At 64.7% G+C, this 22,836-nt stretch overlaps 1 protein-coding gene across 1 annotated transcript in view; it reads left to right on the top strand.

Annotated features, from left to right (window-relative positions):
* The first annotated feature begins 5,497 nt into the window (after positions 1-5,497).
* Positions 5,498-22,836, top strand: part of MGMT (O-6-methylguanine-DNA methyltransferase) — a 153,986-nt gene continuing 136,647 nt past the window's right edge. Inside the window, exon 1 of the mRNA XM_055119270.1 lies at positions 5,498-5,559. The gene's annotated coding sequence lies outside the window, so the exon portion shown is untranslated. The remainder of the gene's footprint in view (positions 5,560-22,836) is intronic.

The following is a 22,836-nucleotide window of genomic DNA, read 5'->3' as shown; positions in this document are numbered from 1 at the left end:
CCACCCCCTCTCTCCTTCCATTTCCCTCCTTCTCTCCCTCTCCCCTGCCCTGCCTCCCTCCCTTCTCTCTCCCTCTCTCTCCTTTCTCTCTCCCTCCTTCTCTCCCTCTCCCTCTCTGTCTCTCCTCTCTCCCTCCCTCTCTCCCTCTTCCTCCCTCTCTCTCCCTCTTTCCCCTCCCTCTCTCCCTCCCTCTTTCTCCCTCCCCTCTTTCTCCCTCGCTCTTTCCCCTCCCTCTTTCCCCTCCCCTCTCTCCTCCTCTCTCCTCCCTCTCTTCCTCCCCTCTCTTTCCTTTCCTCTCTCCCCTTTCTCTCTTTCCCTCTCTCCCTCTCTTCCTCCCTCTCTCTCCCTCCCTCCCTTTCCCTCCCTCTCTCTTCCTCTTTCTCTCTTTGTCCCTCCTCTCCCTCTCTCTCCCTCCCTTTCCCTCCCTCTCTCTTCCTCTTTCTCTCTTTGTCCCTCCTCTCCCTCTCTCTTCTCCCTCCCTTTCCCTCCCTCTCTTCCTCCCTCTCTCTCCCTCCCTTCCTCTCCCTCCCTCTCCCTACCTCTCTCTCCCTCGTTCTCTCTTTGTCCCTCCTCTCCTTCTCTCTCTCCCTCCCTTTCCCTCCCTCTCTTCCTCTCTCCTGCCCTTGCCTCCCTCCCTCTCTCTCTCCCTCTTTCCCTTCCTCTTCCCTTTCTCTCTTTCCCTCTCTCCCTCCCTCTCTCTCTCCCTCTTTCTCTCCCTCTCTCCCTCTTTCCCTCCCTCTCTCCCTCTCTATCTCTCTCCCTCTCTTTCCCTCCCTCTCTCCCTCCTTCTGTCCCTCCTTCTCTCTCTCTCCCTCCCTCTCTCTTCCTCTCTCTCCCTCTTTCTCTTTCTTTGTCCCTCCTTCTCTCCCCTCTCTCTCCCTCTCTCTCCCTCCCTTTCCCTTCCTCTTTCCCTCTCTCCTGCCTCTGTCGCCCCCTCTCTCCCCCTCTCTCCCTCTCTCTTCCTCTCTCCTTCTTTCTCTCTCTCTCTCTCTCTCCCTCCCTCCCTCCCTCCCTCCCTCCCTCCCTCCCTCCCCCTCTTGCTTTCCCTTCCTCTCTTCTTGCTCTCTCCCTTTTCCTTCTCCTCTCCCCCCAGCACCCCTGTATCCTGAGATTTGTGAATACTCCTGGGACGTCTCGCCCTTGGGGGCTGCAGTTCCCTGCAGGTCTTTCCTGCCTTCTCCTGGCCAGGGAGCTTGGAGCCGCCTGGAACTAGACCTCTTGGACCCTCACCCTCCTCGCCCATAAGTGGGGCGCGGGGCCGCTCATCCCTAAGCTCCTGAGATTCTGTCCTGCGAGACTTACTTAAATCTCTTTTCCGTCCCTGGTGGTGCTCAGGGGACCAGGCCCCTGTGGGGGTCTCAGCATGCGCTGGCTCCAAGCCGTGGTGCTGCTCGGACTCTGGGGAGCTGGGCCCAGTGGAGTCTCACCCAACAGTGCTCAGGGACCTCTAAGGCTCCATAGAAAACTGGGGTGGTGCGAGGCCCGGGACCCCTGGCCTGGCCCTCAGGGATAGTGTGTTTCAAACCAGGAGCGCGAGTGAGCTGGGGAGCGAGACCCAGGCTGGGGGGAGCGGAGCCATGGCCAGCTTATCCCAGCAGGGCCCCCGCACTCGCCCCGCCCCACACGCAGGCCAGCCCGAGTCCCCCTGCAGAGCCCAGGCCCAGGTCCTGGAGTCGCGCGGCCTCTGTGTCCTCGCCACGCCGTGATGGCAGGACGCGCTGCTCGCCGGAGGGGGTGAGGATTTGGAAGCGCCCGTCCCCCAGCGGCCACCCAGAAGGCCCGGGGCGACTCCCCCGCCCACGGCTGCCTCGGCTGCCCTCCTGGTGCCCCAGGCACGGCCCTGCGGTAAAGGGAGAGCAGCGACGGGACCCTCGTGAGACTCAGACTCGCCCTGGCGGGGGCTGGCACCACCCCTGCCCCTCCAGCCTCGCGGGTCCAGACTGCAGGACCCCGCAGGGCCACGTAGGAGCCGCCCTGTGCTGCAGGGGCCGAGGTCGCAGGCCCCCCCGCTGGCCTTCCTCGGCGGGGCGAGGAGGGAGTCAGAGCTGGCACCCAGCGCGCTGAGCACTTGAGCCCATGAATACAGCTCGGGACACCCGGGACCTGGTCACCCTTCCCATCGCCCTGTTCTCCGGGGCAGGGGTGACCGGCTGGCGAGGGACCTTTGGTCTGGGGTTGGCAGTCATCACGGCTGGCCAGTCAGGGCCCTCCTGTGGCATGTTTTTCCAGGGGTGGGCGGTGGGGGGAGAGAGAGACAGAGACAGAAACAGAGAGTCAGAGAGAAAGACAGATAGAGACAGAGAGACAGAGACAGAGACAGAGAGAGACAGAGAGTGACAGAGAGAGACAGAGAGACAGAGACAGAGAGAGACAGAGAGACAGAGACAGAGAGAGAGCGACAGAGTGACAGAGACAGAGAGAGACAGAGAGAGAGATAGAGAGACAGAGAGACAGAGACAGAGAGAGACAGAGTGACAGAGAGAGACAGAAGAACAGAGAGAGACAGAGAGACAGAGACAGAGAGAGCGACAGAGAGTGACAGAGAGAGACAGAGAGACAGAGACATAGAGACAGAGAGAGACAGAGACAGAGAGAGACAGAGAGACAGAGAGAGACAGAGAGATAGAGACAGAGAGAGACAGAGACAGAGAGAGACAGAGAGACAGACAGAGACAGAGACAGAGAGAGACAGAGAGACAGAGAGTGCACCCACCGGAGCGAGCTTCAGCTGTCCGGCTCTGGGCGTGCAGAGGTGAAGCAGGGACGTGGCCCCGGGCTAGGGCTGGAGCAGGGAGACCGAGGGAGGAGGGTGTGACGGGGCGTGATGCCGGGGAAGGAGAGCCCTGGCCCTGCCCAGCCGCCACCCCCGCCCCCCATCCCGGCCCTCCGTGAGATGCCCCCCGGCTCCCAGAGGCAGGGGAGCACCCCGCGGTGCCTTTTCAGGGAGTCCTTCTCTGCTCCCCATGGGTACCAGCCTGCCAGGAGCATCTGCGCCAGCCACGCAGGCTCGGGCGCGCGGGTGGAGAGGGCCATCGGGCCTGCCCTGTGCACACGGGGGTGGGCGCGGGGGCCTCGTCTTCCCTTCCTCAGGCAGGGGCGGGGGGGGGCTTCCCGGCTGCCTTCTCTCTCCTTGCTGTTTCCTGGGCAGACCCTGCGTGTCCCTGAGGTCCCAGGTCAGGGGGACGGAGGCGTCTGCCCAGGCCGAGGGCCCAGCGAGGGGGGCCCAGGCCCCTGCGCCCACGTGTGCCCCCAGAGTTCACGGCCTTAAAGGCCCCACCCGACCGCCAAGGCGCGGCGCAGACTGGGCCTCCCGGAAACGTCACAGACACTCGGTCGTGAGTGCCGGAGTGTGAAGGTGTCATGGGTGCCACCCGGTCCCTGTGGCCATGGGGGCGAGTGTGCCGGGGCCGCGGGGACCACCCGGTCCTGGTGCCGCCTTCCGGCAGCCTCGGCTGGGACAGTGCACTGCACGTGTGCTCCCGCTGCCCCTGTACACACGTGTGTGCCCCTGCTCCAGGCATGCGTGGCCCTGGCACATGTTTGAAGCAGTCTCTGGAGGGCGGGTCCCGGGGTCCTGTCTGTGTGGCCAGCACTGGGGGTGGGGGTGGGGACAGCGGCAGAGTCGGGGTCTCCCGCCCCACGGCAGTGCAGCTGCCGCCCGCCCTCCTCGCCCGTGTAGCCGCGTGTTTAGGGGCTGCGGCTCGGCGCTGCTCAGAGGCCCGGGGTCCTTCCGAGCCCAAACCCGCACATCTCCTGCTCCAGAGGAGCCCCCGGGCCTGCTTCCTCCTCTGCCCACCCTGCTCGGTCGCAAGCAGGGGGCAGGGCGTGGACTTGATCGGCCCCTCTACACGCAGCGTCTGCAGCCCTGCACCAGCCAGGCCAGCCGGAGTCTTGGGGATGAGACCCTTTGGGCTGCCCCAGAGTGTCCAGTGCTCCGGAGCTACCGGCCCCTGGCAGGACGGGATGCCCCCCATTCCGGGAGAAGGAGGTGCTGCGAACCCCCGGCCCAGCCCTCGCTAAGGCCAGTGCAGTCCATCTGCCACACGGCATTGCAGTCTCCGGTCTCAGCTCTGCAGAGAGCAAGTGTCCCCTGAGGGTCACCAGGACGCCCCGGGCCCGGCGTGCTCCAGGCCCCACCTCCAGGCTGTACCCCTGGCGCAAGGTGCGGTTCGGGCAGCACAGAGAGAAAGTCAGCAGGGCTGGTCTGAGCATCTCTCTGCCAGAGACGCGCTCGCTCCCGGGGAGAAAGCGGCCACGTACGTACGTGAGCCCCCAGGAGGGACAAGCTTCCTAACCATTTCTCTGTGGCACACGGACCCTCACATGCTACGATGGTGTCTGGGGGTTGGCAAACCACACGGTTTTAGTGATTGTGATAAAATCCAACCTGCTCCCAAAGGCAGGGCGGCAGGACGCAGTCTGACCACGGAAGGGAGCCTGTTGAATCGGTCACTGCAGCCAGAGCTCAGAGAGAGGCCTGTTAGCACTCCTCAGACGGGCTCATCGGCGCCACCTGAAAGCATCTGAGTGGGTTTTTAAAGCGACCCCAGATGGACAGAGCTGCTGGTGCAGGGGGTACGGGGGTGGGGAGGGGGGGAAGCTGCCCAGGCGCAGTGCCATGCACGGACCATCTGGGGCTCTCTGGGGCCTGCCGCAGGCCTCCTCCAGAGGCTCTGGGTGCTGGCCCCGATGGGCACAGCCGGCCTGTCGGGATTTGCACTGTGACGGGCAGGGCCTGCGTGTCCAGTCCCAGGGCGGTGGGCGTGCAGCCTGAAGCCTGCGCCAGGCCGGGTCCCAGGGAGGTCCCAGCACTCAGTGCTCTAAGGCCCATCTCCGTAGGGCGGCTGGACCCCCACCACGTCCCCACACTCCGAGTGCTCGCGGCTCCGCGGAGGAAAGGGTCTCCGGGAGGCCCACAGCGCCCAAGGAGGACCCGGGACGCGAGGTGCGGCTCCCCGGTGCACCCAGCGCGCAGGTGAGCACCTGCCGGGCAGCACCGAGGCAAGGAGCCCGCGGGCGCTGGCGGGAAGGGGCGCCGAGCCGGAGAGGAGAGGGACAGGCAGGCAGCAGGGCACCCAGGGCTGCCCCCAGGAGCCCAGAGAACTCGCAGGGCCAGGCGGGCCGGGATGCAGCGCCGGGCAAGCGAGCTCCAGCCCAGCTCCCAGCCCAGGCCCCGCCCCACTGCGCTCAGGCCCCGCCCAGGCCCCGCCCCGCGCCAGCCCCGGCCCCGCCCAGCTTCGCTCGGGCCGCGCCTCTGGGCACGGCCCCGCCCCGCGCCCCGCCCCCGCCCCGTATCTCGGCGGCACTTCCGCAATCCACGGGCCCCGCCCCGTCGTAGCCCCGCCCAGCTCTCAGGGCCGGGGACCACGCTCTTCACTGCCTGCACGTTTCCGGCGCCAGGCCCCGCCCCTCCTGGCCGGGCCGAGGCCCGCCCCCGAGCCCCCGCAGCCACTCAGCGCCCGCGACGTGCCCCCGCCCCCCGAGGCCCCGCCCCAAGCCCCGCCCCGCGCCCGGCCGCTGCGCGCGGTGTCCGTTGGCCGGCGGAGCGCCAGGCGCGCGGTGAGTACGGCGGGCGCGGCCTCCCCCCGCCGGGCCCAGGAGCTGCCACGTGCGTGCCGCCCGCCCACGGGTCTCTCGCGCGTGGCCGCGGGGACCGGGAGTGGCCACCCCACGCGGAGCCCCCGCACTGCCCACTGCGCTGCCGCGCCCGCCCGCCCCCGCGGGAAGCTTCCAGAAGCCTCCTGTGGCCCCGTCAGCCGGCCCAGCTGCTGGGGCCCGGCCGGGCGCTGTGGGGCGCGCTGTGCCCGGGGGGCCGGCCCTGGACACAGCCAGGCCAGGGCCTTTCCCGCCCTCGACACTCCGGCCAGGGGCAGAGAGGGGGGGACCTGCCCCCAGGGAGGGCCCAGGTGAGGGGGACCTGCCCCCAGGTGAGGGGGGTCCTGCCCCCAGGTGAGGGGGGGTCCTGCCCCCAGGTGAGGGGGACCTGCCCCCAGGTGAGGGGGGTCCTGCCCCCAGGTAGGGCCCAGGTGAGGGGGGGTCTGCCCCAGGTAGGGCCCAGGTGAGGGGGGGTCTGCCCCAGGTAGGGCCCAGGTGAGGGGGGATCTGCCCCCAGGTAGGGCCCAGGTGAGGGGGGGTCTGCCCCAGGTAGGGCCCAGGTGAGGGGGGGTCTGCCCCAGGTAGGGCCCAGGTGAGGGGGGATCTGCCCCCAGGTAGGGCCCAGGTGAGGGGGGTCTGTCCCCAGGTGAGGGGGGTCTGCCCCCAGGTGAGGGGGGGTCCTGCCCCCAGGTGAGGGGGTCCTGCCCCCAGGTGAGGGGGGTCTGCCCCCAGGTGAGGGGGGTCCTGCCCCCAGGTGAGGGGGGTCTGCCCCCAGGTGAGGGGGGTCCTGCCCCCAGGTGAGGGGGGTCTGCCCCCAGGTGAGGGGGGTCTGCCCCCAGGTGAGGGGGGTCTGCCCCCATCACAGGGCCCTCGGGGAGCGAGCAGGAGGTGGGGTGTTGTTTCCAGGAGTGCCTCAGTTGTGCCTCCAGGTCGTGAAAGACACGCGGGAATGAACAGTGTGTGAGTTTAGAATCACGAGCCGCCCGAGGGCTCTGGGGAACAGAGGTCACCCGTGATTTGCAACAAAATCACAGCGATTTGCCCTGGGAAAATATAACCCATGTGGTGAAAATCGAAACAAGAAAAAGAAACTTAAAAGCACTTTAGGGGCCTTTGTCCCGGACCCAGCCCGGCCTCAGGTGGTGCCTCGGGTGGTAGCGCCGCTGCCCCTCCCCCTCCTGGCGTCCGTCCCGTCTTGCGGCCTGTCGAGAGCTGGCCTGTCCGTGCGGCCGCCTGCTCCCGGTGCCCCGCCAGGGTCTGCTGCCCGCGGGCGGCCCAGGCCCTCCGGCAGGGCTGCGCCCAGGTGCCGCCGGGGTGCCCTGTGCGGATGCAGCCCGCGGGAGCAAGGAAGCCTCCTCCTCCCCCGTCCCACTGGAGCGTCAGCCCTGCACACCCGCGCCCCTGCCCTGCGCCCCAGCCATGGCCTCGTCTGCTTGTCCTGCAGGGAGCGTCCTGCCAAGTCTTCCCCCTCTGCGCCTCAGTGCTCTCCTGCGAAGAGTCCGGGTCGGGGCCGGAGGGCACGGAACCACGTGGGCTGCTCCGGCCAGCGCACAGTGCTCTCGGGCGGGAAGAGGAGGCAGGACGCCGCCTCCTGGCTGCGGGTGTCTGTCCCCCTCACCCTCCTCACCCTGCGGGGCAGTCCTCACGCGTGGCGGCTCTCGGCCTTCAGCCCCCGCGCGCACTGCCCACCCATGCCCCCGTCCACTGGCCCTGGCAGCTCTGAGGCGGCGCTTCCCGAGGTCTCGGGGCTCGCCACACGGAGAATCTCGGCACAGTTGGGTCTGCAGGCTGGGCGGCCCTGCAGCGGGCACGCGAGAGGCCCCTCCCAGGACACGGCCCATTCTCCGCCAGAAGTGCTCGTGCGGGTTCGCTGTGGGGACGTCTCTGGCCTCCCGGGGTGATGAGGCGCTTGTTCCCTTCCTGTGCAGTCGCTCTGGGGCTGGTGGTGGCCGTTGGAGCGGGCGCGTGAGCAGGCGTCTCGGACGCTTGCGATGGCCAGTGATGTCCGAGTGCCAGCCCGTGGCGGAGCTGCTCTGCAGTGGCTGGGGCCCTGGCAGGGGCGGAGTGTCCAGGTGTGGCTGTCTCTGGGTTCCGGGGCTTCTGGGCCGCTGCCGTGCCGGCCAGAGCCGAGCAAAGTGCTGCCTCCTGGGACAGCGAGGCTCAGGTGGGCAGCCCAGGCCCAGAGCCCCGCGAGGGAGGGGGGCAGGTGTCCGAGACTCGGTGCCGTCCCAGTGGGTCCTCCAGGCTGGGCTGGCCTCTGTCACCTTCTGGAGCCTGGGAGGAGTGGCCGTGTGGTGCGGGTGCATCAGGCCAGTCCCTGCAGGTCTCGCCCAAGTCCCTGGGCTCCCTGGAGCCTCCACCCTAGGGCCGCCCAGCTGGCAGGGCCCGAGGCAGCAGTGACGCCCTGGGACAGCGTCGTGTGCTCTGGCCTTGATGCGGGGGCCCTGGTCTGACCTGCACCCGTACCTGGAGCCGACACCTGGGGCCTGGGGTGCAGCTCTGCCAAAACCCCAGAGGGTTCCAGAAACACCTGCTGTTGTCGGGTGTGTGTGTGAGCGCGCTGGGACCCAGGCTGTGCGCGGCTGCAGCCTCCCGCCGCCCCAGCCGGGCCCGTCTCCCACCTACCCCGGTCACCCCAGCGGCCCCGTGCTCTGAGGAGTCCACTGACGTCTCCGGCCCTGGTTTCCTCACACTCTCGCTGTGCCGTCAGCACCTTGCTCCCTCAGCTCTCCCGGCCCCTCCGTCCACTTGGCGTGCTGTCCCTGCGGCCCTGTCCCTCCGCTCCCATGAGCTCCCCAATTCTGGAGCACCCGGGGCCCTTCTGGGGGTGCGTCCCTGCCCTCTGACTCCCAGGCCCAGACGCCTCTTGGGTCCGTGGCATCATCCTCAGGAGAATCTTGCTTCTGACTGTCCCTGGGATGCCGCCCAGGGTGGGCACGTGCCCCTCTTCCCACTCCCCTTGTGGCCAGGGACCAGCCCGCCCAGGCCACCCCTGATGCCAGGTGGGCTGAGAGCTGCCCGCTCCCTGTGGCACTGCCCAACAGCCACGTGGCCTTTGCCCAGATGACCGGGTCCCCGTGGTGCCCGCGCTGTCACCTGCAGCATGTCACACAGCTGGGGAGTGCGGGGCGACAACAAGGTGCTGTGCTCCCGGCCCCGAGGGGAACAGTGACATGCTGCGGCCACCCGAGCTTGGGCTGGCCCCTGTCTCGGGTGGACCCCGTGAAACGAGGCTGTGAACCCGTAGTTCTGCTTTGTTTTATTTATGCATTAGTGGAGCTGTTGGATGTTTAATTCCACAGTGAGAGTCTGAGAATATGATTAACCTCGAGGGCCATTGTATAATGTAATTATTAATGATTGATCCTGCTCACCCTGGGAATCGATAGGGGAGCACAACGGTGCCATGTGCGGCTGGGCTCGCACCCCGGGAACGTGACAGGGACAGCGCTGCTGCGGTGTGTCGCCCAGAGCGGGTTTGACTCACCTGAGGTGTGCGGTCGTTTTCCTGTAATCGCTGCAGGGTGGGGGGCGCCCGGTGACGTGGGTTAATGCGGCAGGGAGTGTTCGAGTCGGGGGTGGGGATGTACAGGAATTGATCTGCTGTTGGCTAGGAATAGTCCCGGCTGTTTGAAGTATAGTTTACAAGTGTGCACTGGGCCTTTGGGACACTGCAGTGAGAAAGCCAACCATAGTTACCATGGGAACCCAATTAGAATGGATTGCCTGGTTTATTTTTGCATGTGTCCTTCATCTTGACCAAAAATTTAATGTTTTTTGAATGTTTTCCGACGGAATTCTACTTACCCGTGGACTGGCCACCCCCTACAAGCCAGGTTTTCTCCCTGGGTTTGAGTGCAGGGCTGAAGCAGGGGGCGTTTCTCTAGCAGAGCTCGATGCGGGCGTCCAGGGGCCCCATTGGTCGGGGCTGGGGGGCAGCGGGTGTGTTGAGGAGACGAGGGTGGGTGTGGGTCTGGGCGCCCCCGCCTGGGCCTCTCTCAGAGACCGTGCGTGCAGAGAAGCTGCGGGGTGCCCAGAGCTCGGGGCTACGTGCCAGGATTCACCCGTCGGAAAGCGCCACAGAGGAATATAAGGAGGGACTTGAGCAGTGTCCAGTAGAGGGTCACGGCTCGCTCATCCTTTAGAGACGAAAAGTGACGAGTGGCTTTGGCGTACACTCAGACGGTAGGGCCAGCAGAGAAGAGAGTCCCGTAGGTGCTTTTGCTGTCTGTCTGTCTGTCTCGAGTGAAGCTCTGCTTTCCATAGTGGCTGTGGGAGCACGCGTGTGCACGCATACACACACACAGATACACACACATGCACACACATACATACGTGCACACAAAGATACATACGCACACACATACACGCACACACAGATATACACACGCACACACAGATACACACGCACACAATGCACACATGCACACACAGATACACACACAGATACATGCACACATAGATACACACGTATACACACATGCACACACACATGTGCTCGTGCACACACACACACACACACACACACACACACACACACACGACACCAGACCACGGATCCGGGGATCTGGCTGTTTCTCACCCACGTCAGCACAGATCGGGCTCGCTGGTGATCCAGTGCACGGGGGAGAGAGGCCGAGCCCTCCGTGGAGAATGAACCCGCAGCTGTCTCTGGAACCCAGACGGTTCTGTAACATCACGCATGGTGCGGTGAAAATACTCATTTGCTGCCTCTGCAGTCCTCCCAGTGCTCACTCCTCGGAGGGAAGACCTGCCCCTTAGAGCGTCGGGCGGCAGGATGGCCCCAGGCCCTCAGTCGGTGGGCGCCTGGGTTGCTCGTGCTCGTGCGTGTGGCCTGCTGCTGGCACGTCGGGGTGTGGCTCACGGGGCAGGCCCAGTGGTGTCCTGAAGACGAGGTGGCCTGTGACCCGGGATCGCCGCCGTGTTCCTTCTGGGCTGCCCTCGGCCTGCGGCGGGATGCCGAGCTCTGCTGCTCGCTCGGGCCCAGGCGTCAGGGAGGCCAGGGACGAGCCCCAGTGATCACCGGGGCTCCCTGGCGGCTGTGGGCCGTGGCGGGCGCTGCAGGGCTGCTTCCCGCCGTGTCCGCCCCGTGTCTGCAGCGTCCCGCGCGGGGTGGCGTTGGCTGCCGTCCTGACAGCCCCACCCAGGCCCCTTCTGCTGCCGCGCGGGGCTCATGGATTTCCCTGCTGCCGGGGGTGGGCGAGGGGCGCCCCGCAGCGGTCTCCCTCCTGGGGACTGGTGCGTCCCCCGACTGGTGTCGCACTGGGTGATGCAGGCGGCCTTGAGCAGTGGCCGCGCCTTCCCGCTGGGCCCCCTCTGCTGCCTGGGCAGCATCTGGGGAGGGCGAGACTGGCCAGGTGCCGGCCACCCTCAGTCCTCTTGATCTGCAGGGCAGAGACAGTTTCTCGGGAGCTGTGGACTCAGGCTCGGGCGGGAATTGCTCTTTGCACAAAAGAAAAATCAGTGCTGACCTCTGCAGAAAAGAATTCCAGGAGGAGACGAACAGTGAAGTAAAAATAGTCTGAGCAGAGAGCACGGCGGGAGGAGCGGCGGGGGAGCAAGTGGGCGCTCGCCTGGCCCTCCCCGGGCAGCGCCTCTGCCTGCTGCACCTGGCAGCTGGGGCGAGCAGGTGGGGGCCAACCAGGCAACTGCTACACGTCCTCTATTGGTTTTATTTCCCCCGAAAGCCTCCAGGCCACCCCACCCCAGTGTGCGGCCCCGCTGAGCCCTGGGTCACCCGGCAGGCTGCTGTCGGCTGTTGGGCGCCTCCTCGGCTTCCCTCTGTGCCTGGGAACTTCCGCGTCTGTTGCTGTCCGGGAAAGACCCGCCACTCCCCCGGGTGCTTCAGCCTCAGAGCCCCAGAGGGTCCCAGGGGAGAAGCCATTCCGGCAGCGTCGTGGAGAGATGACGGAGCGGGAAACCCTCCAGTGGAGTAGCGAGGTGGGGCCTCCCTCTCTGGGAGGGGAGAACGGAAGTTCCCCGAGACCCCCACCCTGGACAGCCCCTCCCGAGCTCCTGCAGGGAGCAGGGGTGGACACGGGCCAGTGGGCCGTGGGCTGAGACAGGACAGGAGAGGCCGCCCCTGAGCCCCGCCTGGACCCGCCTCCCGAGCCCTGGGCACGGCGGTTCCGAGGGGCTGAGGGGGCCTCAGGGAGGGCAGGGGGAGGCGGCGGTCCCCAGCCCCACTCACGGCCCCCTGTTCCCCGAGGAGCCCTGGGGATTTGGCTGAGGCGGCATCTCAGTGGTCTGGAGTCCCCGCCCAAGATAGCTCCAGACGCCTGGACTCTCCTTCCAGTGTGGCTCTGCTCCTACTCCGGACGGCTGTGCCGTGCTTCCCCTCTCCTCACTTGGCCTGCCTGCAGGGGCATCGTTGCCCCCAGATCCGATCTTTCAAATCATTCTTTAGGTCTTAGGCCTGGCCTCGGCCCTCGCCGGTTTGCTCTGTGCCCTGGGCAGCCCCGTTCCCTGCCCTGGACGGCAGCCTCCAGCCCCCACCAGGCTGTGTCCTGTGTCCACCCTGGGCCGCAGTGTCCTGTCCCCCTCGCTTCACAGCCCTGGGCCCTGGTGACGCGCCAGGGGCCGCGGGCCTGGGCGAGGCCAGCACACTGGGCGTCTGTGAGTCCAGTGCACACCGACTGCCTGGCGCCCAGGGGTGCTCCGTGGCCTCGTGGCCGGTGGCGGTGCCCAGCGCCGTCTCCTGCAGGTCTTCGGCATCTTTCCTGGCTCCAGTCTGTGGGGTGGACGTGGCTGCCCTTGAGAGGAGGAAGCTGGACTTACCGGCAGACTCGTCCTGGGCGCCCAGGTGGAGGCCCTGGGAGGCGGGGGATGGGCATCGCCTGGGAGCAGCCTGGCCTCTCAGTGTGGGTGCTGCGCCCTCTGTCTGCGCGGGGGTGGGGGACGGGGTCACCCAGGCCAGGGCAGGGCTCCTTCCTTGCTGGAGGGGCAGGGCCGCGGGGTGGGAGGAGGGAACCTCTGTCCTCGTGGCTGCTGGACGGTGCTGGCAGGCCTGGGGGCAGGCCTCGGATCTGGCAGTGGCCAGTCTCCGCCCTCAGCCTCCCCCGCTGCTTTGGCTCTGCCCTGCCCTCCCCTCCCCTCCACTCTCCTGGCGGGGGTTGGCATTCGCCCAAGGCCATCTTGCTGAAGGCTGTGAGACTCTGGCTGTCGCTGGAATGTCTGTCGTGGTGGCGCGTCCCCCAGCAGGCCCCTGGGCAGCAGGCCTGTTCCCTGGCCCTCCAGCTCTGTCCACGCCCCAGTGCCCGTGCTTCTCCTTGGCCCAGCGGCTCCAAGGCGGCAGCCGGCGACAGGGTCCTAGGGACGATCCTGGTGGGCGTCCACCCCCACTGGATTCTGGGTCTGTGTCTCCGTGTTGGACCCTGGACGTGTGGTGGGGTCTGGTACCTCGGCCGTGGTCAGTGGCATGTGGGACAAACAGCTGGGCCACGTGCAGCCGCCTCGGGCGGCGCCTGGAGGACACAGCGAGAGACGGTGCCGGTGTGGGGGCCTGCTGCCCTCCCACGGCCGTCCCCGCCACACCACCTGGGATGGGCCCGTTCCAGGGGCAGCCGGGGCTTCCCGTGGCGGTGGCCGGCCCGCAGGCCCCTGGGGAGAGACCCTGGGTCAGAGCTGACAGGCGTCTTGCTCGGCCTGCTCTGCGCTTTCAGGTGCCAGCCCGCCCCCACCCAGCCTGGCCATCCTTGTCGTTTCTGTTGCCATAGGATCTTTTTTTTTTTTTTTGATTACTTTTTATTTCATGATTAAAAATGCTGATTTTTATTGGTTCCCCTTCCATCAAATTTGCGAAACTGCTTTTAGTTTGATTGAAACAACGTTTCATGTTTTAGTTATTGGTTTGGGACCATACTCAGGTGTCCTGGGCCTTACTTCTGCCTCTGTGCTCAGGGCTCACGCCTGGTGGTGCTTAGGATGCCTTAGGTGATGCTGGGGGTTGAACCGGGCTGTCCCGGGCTGTCCCGGGCTGTCTCCCGGCCCCTCCTGCTGTCACTTTACCTGCTGTGGTACCCCGTGATGCTCCTGTCACCTGCTGATCACTTCTTCCCTTGCTTGCCAGAGTGTGTTGGCACCTCGGGGCCTGCTGCGCAAACATACGGTGATAATTGATACACTCAACCTGTTACATTTTTTTTTTTTTGAAAAAGCCAAACCTGTTAACTTTTCAGCACTGAAAGTGATGCTTACTTGATGTTTGTGGTAGAAAGAAAATTTCCTTTTCTTCGGATTGTCTTACTGAGCTCTGACGATGTTAAGTCACCTTTCCTGTACCTGTAGGCTGGGAACGGCTGACCTTCCCTCACCGTCAACTCCGACGCCCCTCCTGGAGAAGAGGTTGGTGGTCAGGGGTCTCTGCTTCCGCTCCGCTCTTGTACACACCAGTGGGCGTGGGCTCCTAGTGTGGGTGCTTGCGGCTCCGTGCGCGAGCTGCGCTCTGCCCCGCTCAGGCCCGGTCTGGGCTGGGTTTCAAAGACCACCTGCCTCGGGGCACGGACCCCACATGTGTTTTGTCCTCTTCTCTAGAAGAATTTAGGTTAAATGCACTTTCATCGGAAAAACTGGTCAATTTTGCCAGCACCATGGAGGCGCGTGGCGGCTTCCTTGCCTTTTCGTCTACTTCCCTGCGTTTCAGAGCTTGTCACTCTTGGCCCTCTAGTTCCGGGGTCACCGTGAGCCAGGCGCTGTGGAGCGGACAGACGGGTTCTAGCTCCCCAGGAGTTTCTGATCCCCTCGGACAGGCGCTAGGTGCTACGCTAGGTGCTATGCTAGGTGCTCACGCCTCGTTGAGTGTCCGCTCTCGTTCCTTCCGGCTGGTCACATTCTGGCTCCTTCCCTGGTTTCCTGGCTCGTAGAATCCAGGTCTGTTCCTGTTCTTCTTGCTCATCTCCCTGACTCTCCTCCTGGTGCTCACGTGCTCTGTCTCCTGGCCTTTCATTTTTAAATTTTCATTATGACTTTTTTCTAACAAATTCAACTGACAAATTGCTTGACAGAATTATTAGACTCTAGGCATGGGTATTTCAGATGGTCTGTGCTGCCGAGACGGTGGCCGCTCTCCTGCCCCGGCTATGCCTCGGTCCTTCCCATGTGTGGGCAGCGGGTCTGCCGGTGGCATTGGTCTGACTCATCACCCGCCTGTAACAGGGAGCGCCTGGCATTGCTGAGTTGGGGGGGAGGGGGCGTCTGCGCCTTCAGGGCACGGCAGGGCCTGTGGTCTTGAGGGCCCGACGCAGTTTGCAGACACCCGCTGGTGACATGTGAAATGCCACAGATGCACGTGCCATATCGTGTGCATCTACTGTTTTAAATTTCAGTTTTCCTCTTCTCTGTCCTGTTGGGATTGTGCAGTGCCCACTGTGCTCCTCATCTGCCTGCAGTCTGGCCCCCGGCTGAGGGGAGTGGGGACGCCCTGCGGTCAGGGCCCTGACACACGTGCTGCCCCCCTGGCCGTGCTGGCATGAGGCGCTCCGGGCTCCCACCGACTCTTCACGCAGGAATCACTGCGGTGGTGTGTGCGGGGCCATACGTGGTGCCTGGGTCGGACCCAGGTGGGCTGCTGGTTCCCACCAGCAGGGCAGGGCAGGGGCTCTTAGCCACACGCTCCGCCGCCCCCCCCGCCCTGTGCCTCCTTTCACCGTCCTTGGAAACACGGGGCCTGAGCTGCAGTGCTCCAGGCCTCCTCGCACGCCTCCAGCGCCCGCGCCCAGAGGTGGAGGGCGAGCTCGCCTGGTGCCTCTGTCCAGCGGGGCCCGGCTCCTTCCCAGACGCCCTCCTGCCGTGCTGTCGCTCCCGCCCCTATTACGTTTTATTTCACTTTGTCTTCCGACCACTTTATAAGCTATAAACATCTTCGTAAAACTTCATTCTATTAGGGCTGGAGCAATAGCACAGCGGGTAGGGTGTTTGCCCTGCATGCGGCCGACCCGGGTTCGATTCCCAGCATCCCATATGGTCCCTCGAGCACCGCCAGGAGTAATTCCTGAGTGCAGAGCCAGGAGTAACCCCTGAACATCGCCAGTTGTGACCCAAAAACAAACAAGCAAAAGAAACTTCATTCTGTTACCAACTTCAAGTTGCAGACTTTAAGTATGGTCACAATTACTGCATTTAAAATATGTCACACTTCTGCCTGCTTGGGTGCTTTGAGCTCCTCGTTTCCTGACCGTGCTCCCCTCTGCTGTGGTTCTCTCTGGCCGAGCGTGTGCCGTGCATGCTGGGGCTGCGTCCAGGCCCTGCCCCCATGGGAAGGCGCCATTTGTTGATGCTCCTTTTCCAGTTGTGTGTGGTCCTCGGAGCACTGAGGAACAGTTGTGGGGCATGGATACAGTGCTCATTCCTGCAGATACAGCCCCGTGTCTGCTCGGGATACAGTGCTCATTCCTGCAGATACAGCCCCGTGTCTGCTTGGTGCACCGGCATCCCCAGAGCCTCCCATGCCAGCTCAGCGGGGCCCAGATGTGCTTGCTGCAAGAGCTGGCGGGACCCTGGGGGTCTGCCAACATTGTGCGGGTCCAGAATGTTGAGTGTGTTGACCCCTGTACGGAAGCCCAGGGCCGTCCAGGGAGGAGGCAGTCCCCGTCCCCAAGTCTGACCCAGGCCCGGGGTCCATCCCATCTTCACAACCTGGATGTCTGGACTGGCCTCCCTGCGCTCCTGGCCCCCAGCTTTCTTCCAGGAACCAGCCATGGGCCCCTGGGGCCGCCACCCGCCACCCCCTTGCCTGCTGCCCTCTCCTGGGGAGGCCGGGCCGTGGCGCCCGGGCCTCCTGGGATCCGCCCTGGGCGGTGCCAGCCCACTGCTGGGTCACGCTGTGTCTGCTGCGCCTCCGCAGCCGCCCCCTTCCCTGTGGCCCTGACGGTTTCCTCGGCTGGCCCCGGGGTCCTTCTTCCTGGGCGCCAGAGGCCGGTGGGCCGTGTCCGCGGAGAAGCCTCCGTGCTGGCGTCTGGTGAGCGGCAGGAGGAGGCGCGGCGCTTAGATTTATGAGGTGCGGGGGAGCGGCCGGGCAGCGGGCATCAATCTTCATTTGTGATCTCCTCGGCTGCCGCGTCCCTGCAGGCCGGTGCACCTGCCGGCCCGGGCAGCCGTGCCACACCCCGTGGGCGGGTCCCGGGGGGCTGGCCTGGGGCAGGCCCTGCCGCGGGAGGGGCGCCGCCGGGCAGGCCCTTCCTGGCTGCTCCCGGACCCGCCGTTCCTCCAGGGCACCCGGTAGCCGCCTTGGCCTCTCGTGTGCCCGCCCGCCCCTGACCTGGTGTTTCTCCCGCCGTCACGTCAGCCCCACGTCTGCGTGTGCTGGGCCCGGGCTGGCATGGCTGCACAGACAGGAAACGGCTGTCTTGCTTCCAGAGGGCGGCTCTGACGCCCGTGGTGAGCAGTTGGAGGCGGGGGTCTCCTGCTCGTGAGCCTCGGCCTTGCTCCCCTTGCTCGTGAACCTGCCTTGTCCTCGGGCTCCTGCTGACGGGGGTTGGTCCCTTCTGCGTCTGTGTGTTTCCTTGACACTTCCTGCTGGCCTGGGGCTGGGGGGCTGTTGCTGGCCGAGCGGAGGAAGCCCCTTCCCGGGTCTCAGGACCCGTGCCAGCATTGGTGTGATGCCAGCACACTGGGAGGGAGTCTCACTGCTGGCTGGTGTTTCAGAGGGCACAGGTTCATTGGGGAGGACTCCCCCAAACAGTGCTCAGGAGACGCAGGGCTCTGTGCCTGAAGCTGAGTGTAAGGGCCCGAGGCGGTGTGTGACCTGTGATACTCGGGGTACCCTGTGGCGGGTGGTCAGGGGCCACCTGCCCCGTCTCTCCAGCTCCCGGGGTGTGGCCCTCCCAGGGCCTGGTTTGCTGGTGGCTCGGGATCCTGCGTGCGGCCGGGGGAAGCGTGAGCTTGTCGTCACGGTTAGAATCGAGCCGGTCGGGCTGGTGGGAATCGCCGGCGTGTTGGACTGTGCAGTTGGGATGGCAGCACTTGGGCCCAGCAGGACGGCGGGCCCTGCTCTGCCCAGCACGTCGCTGCCTGTGCTGGGGACACGCCCACCGGGCAGCCATCGCTCAGTGCCGTGCCCTCAGCTCCCAGCGTCCCCGTCTGCGGGTGTCAGCGCTGGCACAGCCGAGGGGGTCCCTCCTCTGCAGCCAGGTTCCCCGTGACCCCGTGGCCACGGGCTAGCGCCAGCCGGGCTGGGGGACTGACCGCTTAGACGAGCTCGAGGTCTGCCCGCAGTGTGGGTGACGCCGTGGTGCTCTCTGCTCCCGGGCTGGACGGGGCGTCCCAGCACCCGTGAGTGATGCGGGGAGCCCGGTGGGGCTCAGGGCCCTCCCGTATTCCTGTCTTCCGAGGCAAGTTGGGTCTTTCTCAAGCATGCGGCGTCTGGAGAAGACGAGGCCCGAGAGCAGCTGTGAGGGCCCGCTGGTCACGCCTGGCGTGCGGCCCGGTAGGGAAGTGGGTTCTGAACGTGGTGGGACCCGGGTGGAAAGGCGCTTCCCCTCCTCCGACGGCTCTCGCTGCCTTCCGTGGACGCCGCGTGCCGAGCTGGACACGAGCAGGGACGTGTAGAGTCGCTGCAAAGTCACGATTGTCTGCCGTGGACACTGGCGCCTGTGCAGAAGGGACGGCCATTACTGGGTGCTTCTCCCGGGCTGCCTGGCTTTTATTTATTTTATTTTTTTTATTACCCTCCGGCTGCTGTTCTCCAGGTGTGTAGCTATTTTAGTCTTATGAAGGATGATGGATGGCGGCGGGAAGTTTCTTTGGAAGCCCTCCTGATATTGTGCAATGCACTTGGGGGTCAGCTGCACTTGACTGATGCATGATTTATCCCGTGTCCCTGCCGGTGCCCGAGATAAAGCTGCTGTTTTATCAAAAATGCCAGCGACTGTGATTTAGAATTTATAAACCCCCTTTTTCAAATAATTGTTCTGATTGCTTTCTGCCTTGGCAATAAAATGATAAAGGTAATTGCACACAAATGTGAGATAGCACCAAAATACAATAAAATTAACCTGAATTAGCTCGACTTGTCGATGAGAAGTATTTATGAAATGTGGTGTTGCAATATTATGGCTGGGAGGTGAGTTATTGCCTTAATGTAATACTCCTCGAAATTCAAAAACAGGGACTGTTTCTGTTGGGCTGATTGTGCTCTTGAAATTAAGTTGAAGTGATTCTTGTAATTGGCGCCTCTAATGCACTTTGCAGGTAATATCCTGGCCGTGCCCGCCTGCTCGCTCGGCACCCCCGGCCCGGCAGGCGCGGGACCGCGCAGATTCGGGGAGCACGAATGCCGTGTCCTTGTCCCACAGGGCCCCCTGGGGTGACAGGCTTCTACAGCGGCTGTCAAAGGCCCGTCACGTCTGCTTCGCCAGCGCGACTGAGGCGAGTTCGGGGGACCCCCGTGCCCCTGCTCGCCGGGCTCTGCAGCCCCCGTCACCCGAGCTGGGTGTCCAGCCCGCAGCAGCCCACCCCGCTTTTGTTTTCAAAATGGGGCTTCTCCACGATATAAAAAACAGTGAAAGTCTAGAAACGAATCCTGAAATTCTCAGGTTCCCAGTTTGTTAACATGTTTATGTGGCCGACTCGGGCAAGAGAGAAAAGAAGCCACACGCGTGTGTCCGTGCAGAAGCGTCACTCCTCAGATAACGGGAGACGGAGACCCACACTGAGGGGACAGCGCTCCGACTCGCTGAGGGGACGTCATTCTGTGACCAGGCTGGGGGACGCGGCTCTGGGCCCTTCCCGCCGCCTCTTCCCGAGTTTGCCTGGTTCATTGGTATTTCTTTGTTCTCGCGTGTCGTCGGGGAGGAGGTAGGAACTACTTGGTTGTTGTCCCGGGTACTCAGTGCAGTTCCATGTCGCCTCACTCAGGCAGAGTGTCCAGCTCCTTGGCTGGGCGTGATGACATCGGCTCGCGCACAGTCGCCGAGGCCAGGCTGCTTCTCTCCGGCTCGTGTTTCAGCTTCTCTTGGGCTCTTTCCTGTGGACGGGAGCTGAGGTCTGCCTGCTCCCTGGGCACGAGCACAGACCGTCTTACGGTGGAGAAAAGTCTACTCTCAGGGCCCCAGATGCCTCCCGCCTCCCACTGCCCGTGAGAAGGTGACGCTGCCGTACCGCAGAGGGAGAAGAGCAGAGAGCGGGCCGGCCCGCAAGATGGCAGAACCAGCGTCAGCAGAGTGGGGCTGGCCTGCGAGACGGCAGAACCAGGTATCAGCAGAGTGGGTCTGGCCCGTGAGACGGCAGAACCAGCGTCAGCAGAGTGGGTCTGGCCTGTGAGACGGCAGAACCAGCGTCAGCAGAGTGGGTCTGGCCTGTGAGACGGCAGAACCAGGCGTCAGGGAGGGGCCGAGAGTGGTGCAGAACTGGGTCTCGGGGCTGGGAGGAGAGTTGGAGCCGTCGAGGCCCCCTGGAGGTGGAGGCTGAGGAGGCAGCTGCCAGCTGGGTCGCTCACCCCTCCCCAGGTGCAGCACCTGTGTCCATGGCCCCCCAGAGGCCAGAGGGACACCCCAAGGTGCTAGAGGGGCCACGGGAGATCAGAGCAAAGATACTCCGATAGTGAGTACCGCAGACGAGCCAGGAGAACGCTACCAGCTAGTTCACGTGCTGTCAGAAATGGGTGTCTGGGAAAGACCCGGAGTTGCTGGGGCCGAGGGTCTGGGGGACACAGGTGCCCCGGCTCAGGGCAGGGCATTGTGTCCTGGGGGTGGGCTGTGCGCTGGGCACACGGGGTGAGTGATGCTGCCCCCTGACGCCGGGTTCTGCCATCTCTCGGGCCAGACCCTCTCTGCTGACCCATTGCTCTGCCGTCTCGAAGAACACCCTGTACCTGCGCCTGGCAGCCGCCGCAGCCCGTGCGGGGAGCAGGGGGAAGGCTGCCCCCGTGAGAGCGGGAGAGAGACCCGCTGAGGACAGATAACTGAGGGTGAAGGCAGGAGTGGGAACCTGTCAGCGCCGTGCAAAGGGCAGCGCTGGCCACGGCCGCCACGTGGCGAAGCCTCCAGACCTCATGAGGTGGACGCTGCCCGTCAGTGGGGGGGAGGGGCAGGCTGCACCATGGACGGGCCAGCGCGGCTCGCAGGCTGGGTGGTCTCGTCCCTGAGCAGAGGGCCTGTCCCTGCACGCTGCGCCCTGAAGCCGGTCCCGAAGCTCCCCGGGCCCACTCCGCTTAGGGACGCGCGAGGGAGTGTCCGGCCTTCGCCAAGGATGTTGTCAGAGGGACGTGAGCACCCGGCTCCCTCTCACGCTTTCTGCCCCCTTGACTGCTCTTCCCTGCCTCCGGGCCGACCCTCGTCCAGCTCCCAGGGCTCCTGCCCTGTCCAGCCGCCCGGCCCGGAGCCCGCGGGTGTGTTTGTAGGAGGACACAGCTCAGTAATTGGTTCTTGTAGTATGAAAAAGTAGCTGATTATCCAAGCTTCCTCCTCCCCCGACACTCTGGACTCCTCTCTGCGCTCACGCCGCCTTTGAGACGAGCTCGGGGTGAGATTCCGCCTGTGCCTGTTGCGCCAAGAGCTTTTCTGCTGGTAATTGAGGGAAAAGGTCCCAGTTAAATGTGGCCGTTTCCTTCGCGCAGGCTCGTGCTGTTAGTTTTTGAGCTGACTCTGCGGGAGAGGGTCTCCCGGTGCGGGAGGAAGGAGCCGGTGATTCTGCTGGGCAGCGGTTGGGGCTGGCTCGCCCAGGGTCTGAGAGACGCGCTCGCACAGTGCTCAGCTGTACCGTCTGCTTACAAGTTGGCTACGATCCTGTCTTTGTGGAAACGTGCTCTCTGCGTAAGTGTGGATCTTATACCAGTGTCTCAGAATACTGGGAGCAGACCAGATTTTTCCATATTGTTTCATATTTTTTCCATATTTCCATTAAGTTTTCACTGAAGTTGCTCAACACCCCCGGGTGCACCCGCATCTTGTTCTTCCTGGGTGTGAGCCTGTCCTGGGCCCGGCGGGCCCGGCCATGGGTCCTGCTGTTGGATTTGCCCAGAGCGAGGAGGGGCCGGCACGAAGCTCCTGGGCCGTCGCCCCCTCTGGTGTCCCCCAGTCCGGCACAGCTGAGGACTCAGACCTGCCCCCGGCGGCTCCTGTGTGGCTGGCCGGGATCGGGGTCAGCCCAGGGCCAGAGTCCACGGCCGGCCCCCTCCCGGGCGAGGCTGCCGCACTGCTGCGTGTGCGGGATGCACTCTGGTTCTGGTGTCCCGGGCTGAAAGTGGGCCATGGCAGCGCGTTCCCTTGACGCGACTTCCCCAGGACGTGTTTGGGCTCTGCTGCTCCGAGAGAGACGCCGTGTGCCAGGGACAGGGCGAAGCCCTCAGGGCCGTTATTCCGGCCCCTCCCTCCCCGTGGCCGTCAGCGAGTGGGTTTGTTCATGGGCTGTCAGAGAACAGACTTGTGTTCACATGCCTGCATGTGGCCTGCTGCTGTGTGGCCAGGCTCCACCCGTGGCCTCCCCATGACAGGTGGCCCCCGAGATCTCCTCTCGGCCGGGTGTGGCTTCCAGACGCTGCTGTCAGGAGCTCAGAGCCACAGCGCTCACTGGGCCCTGGTGGGGGGCGGGGGGGGGGCAGGACTGTGTCACAGCGCACTGGGGGAGGTGGGTGCCCTTCGGGGAGTCGTGCCCGTGAGCTGTGCCCGTGAGCTGTGCCCGTGAGCCACGCTTCCCTCGGCAGGAGAGGAAGGAAGGCCTTCGGGCCTGTTCTTCCATTGGGAAACTCAGCCAGCTTTGCTTTGCTTTCCGGGGGCCACTAATAACATTAGAGCTGATGCAGAGCGAAAGTGGGGGCAGCCACGTGTTGGGAGTGGGCATCTCTGCACACCCAGGGCCCACGTGTGGGTGCCAGCCTGTAGCATCTGGACGGTCATCAGGTGCCCGGTACCAAGCGTCTCAGCAGCGTGGGTGGGACAGGCTTCCCCCTACACCTGCCTCCCTCGGGGTGTCCCACACAGAGACCTGCCAGGGATGGCTCTGGCTTTCCTTCAGAGCCTCCCAGGGCTCTGGGCCCTCCCGCCCCCCGGCTCCTGGGAGTGGACTCGGTGTGGCCACATGCCGCTGGGGCCCTGCTCATCAGCCTGAGGGCTGTGACTGCAGGGATGTGAGGGGCCTGGAAAGCCACATGCCCGCCTCAGGGTCTTCTGCTCTACATGTCTGAACTCCCGAGAGGCTCCGTAGCCCTGTCGGCTGCCCTGGGCCCCGGCGGCTCCTGTCTCTCGCCCCTGGGCTACCTTGTGCCTGATCTCCACCAGGATCGAAACT

The sequence above is a fragment of the Sorex araneus genome, chromosome 11 (assembly GCF_027595985.1).
Source record: "Sorex araneus isolate mSorAra2 chromosome 11, mSorAra2.pri, whole genome shotgun sequence".
Lineage (NCBI taxonomy): Eukaryota > Metazoa > Chordata > Mammalia > Eulipotyphla > Soricidae > Sorex > Sorex araneus.
Note: the sequence above shows the minus strand (reverse complement) of the source record. Positions and strands in the feature narration are given on the sequence as shown.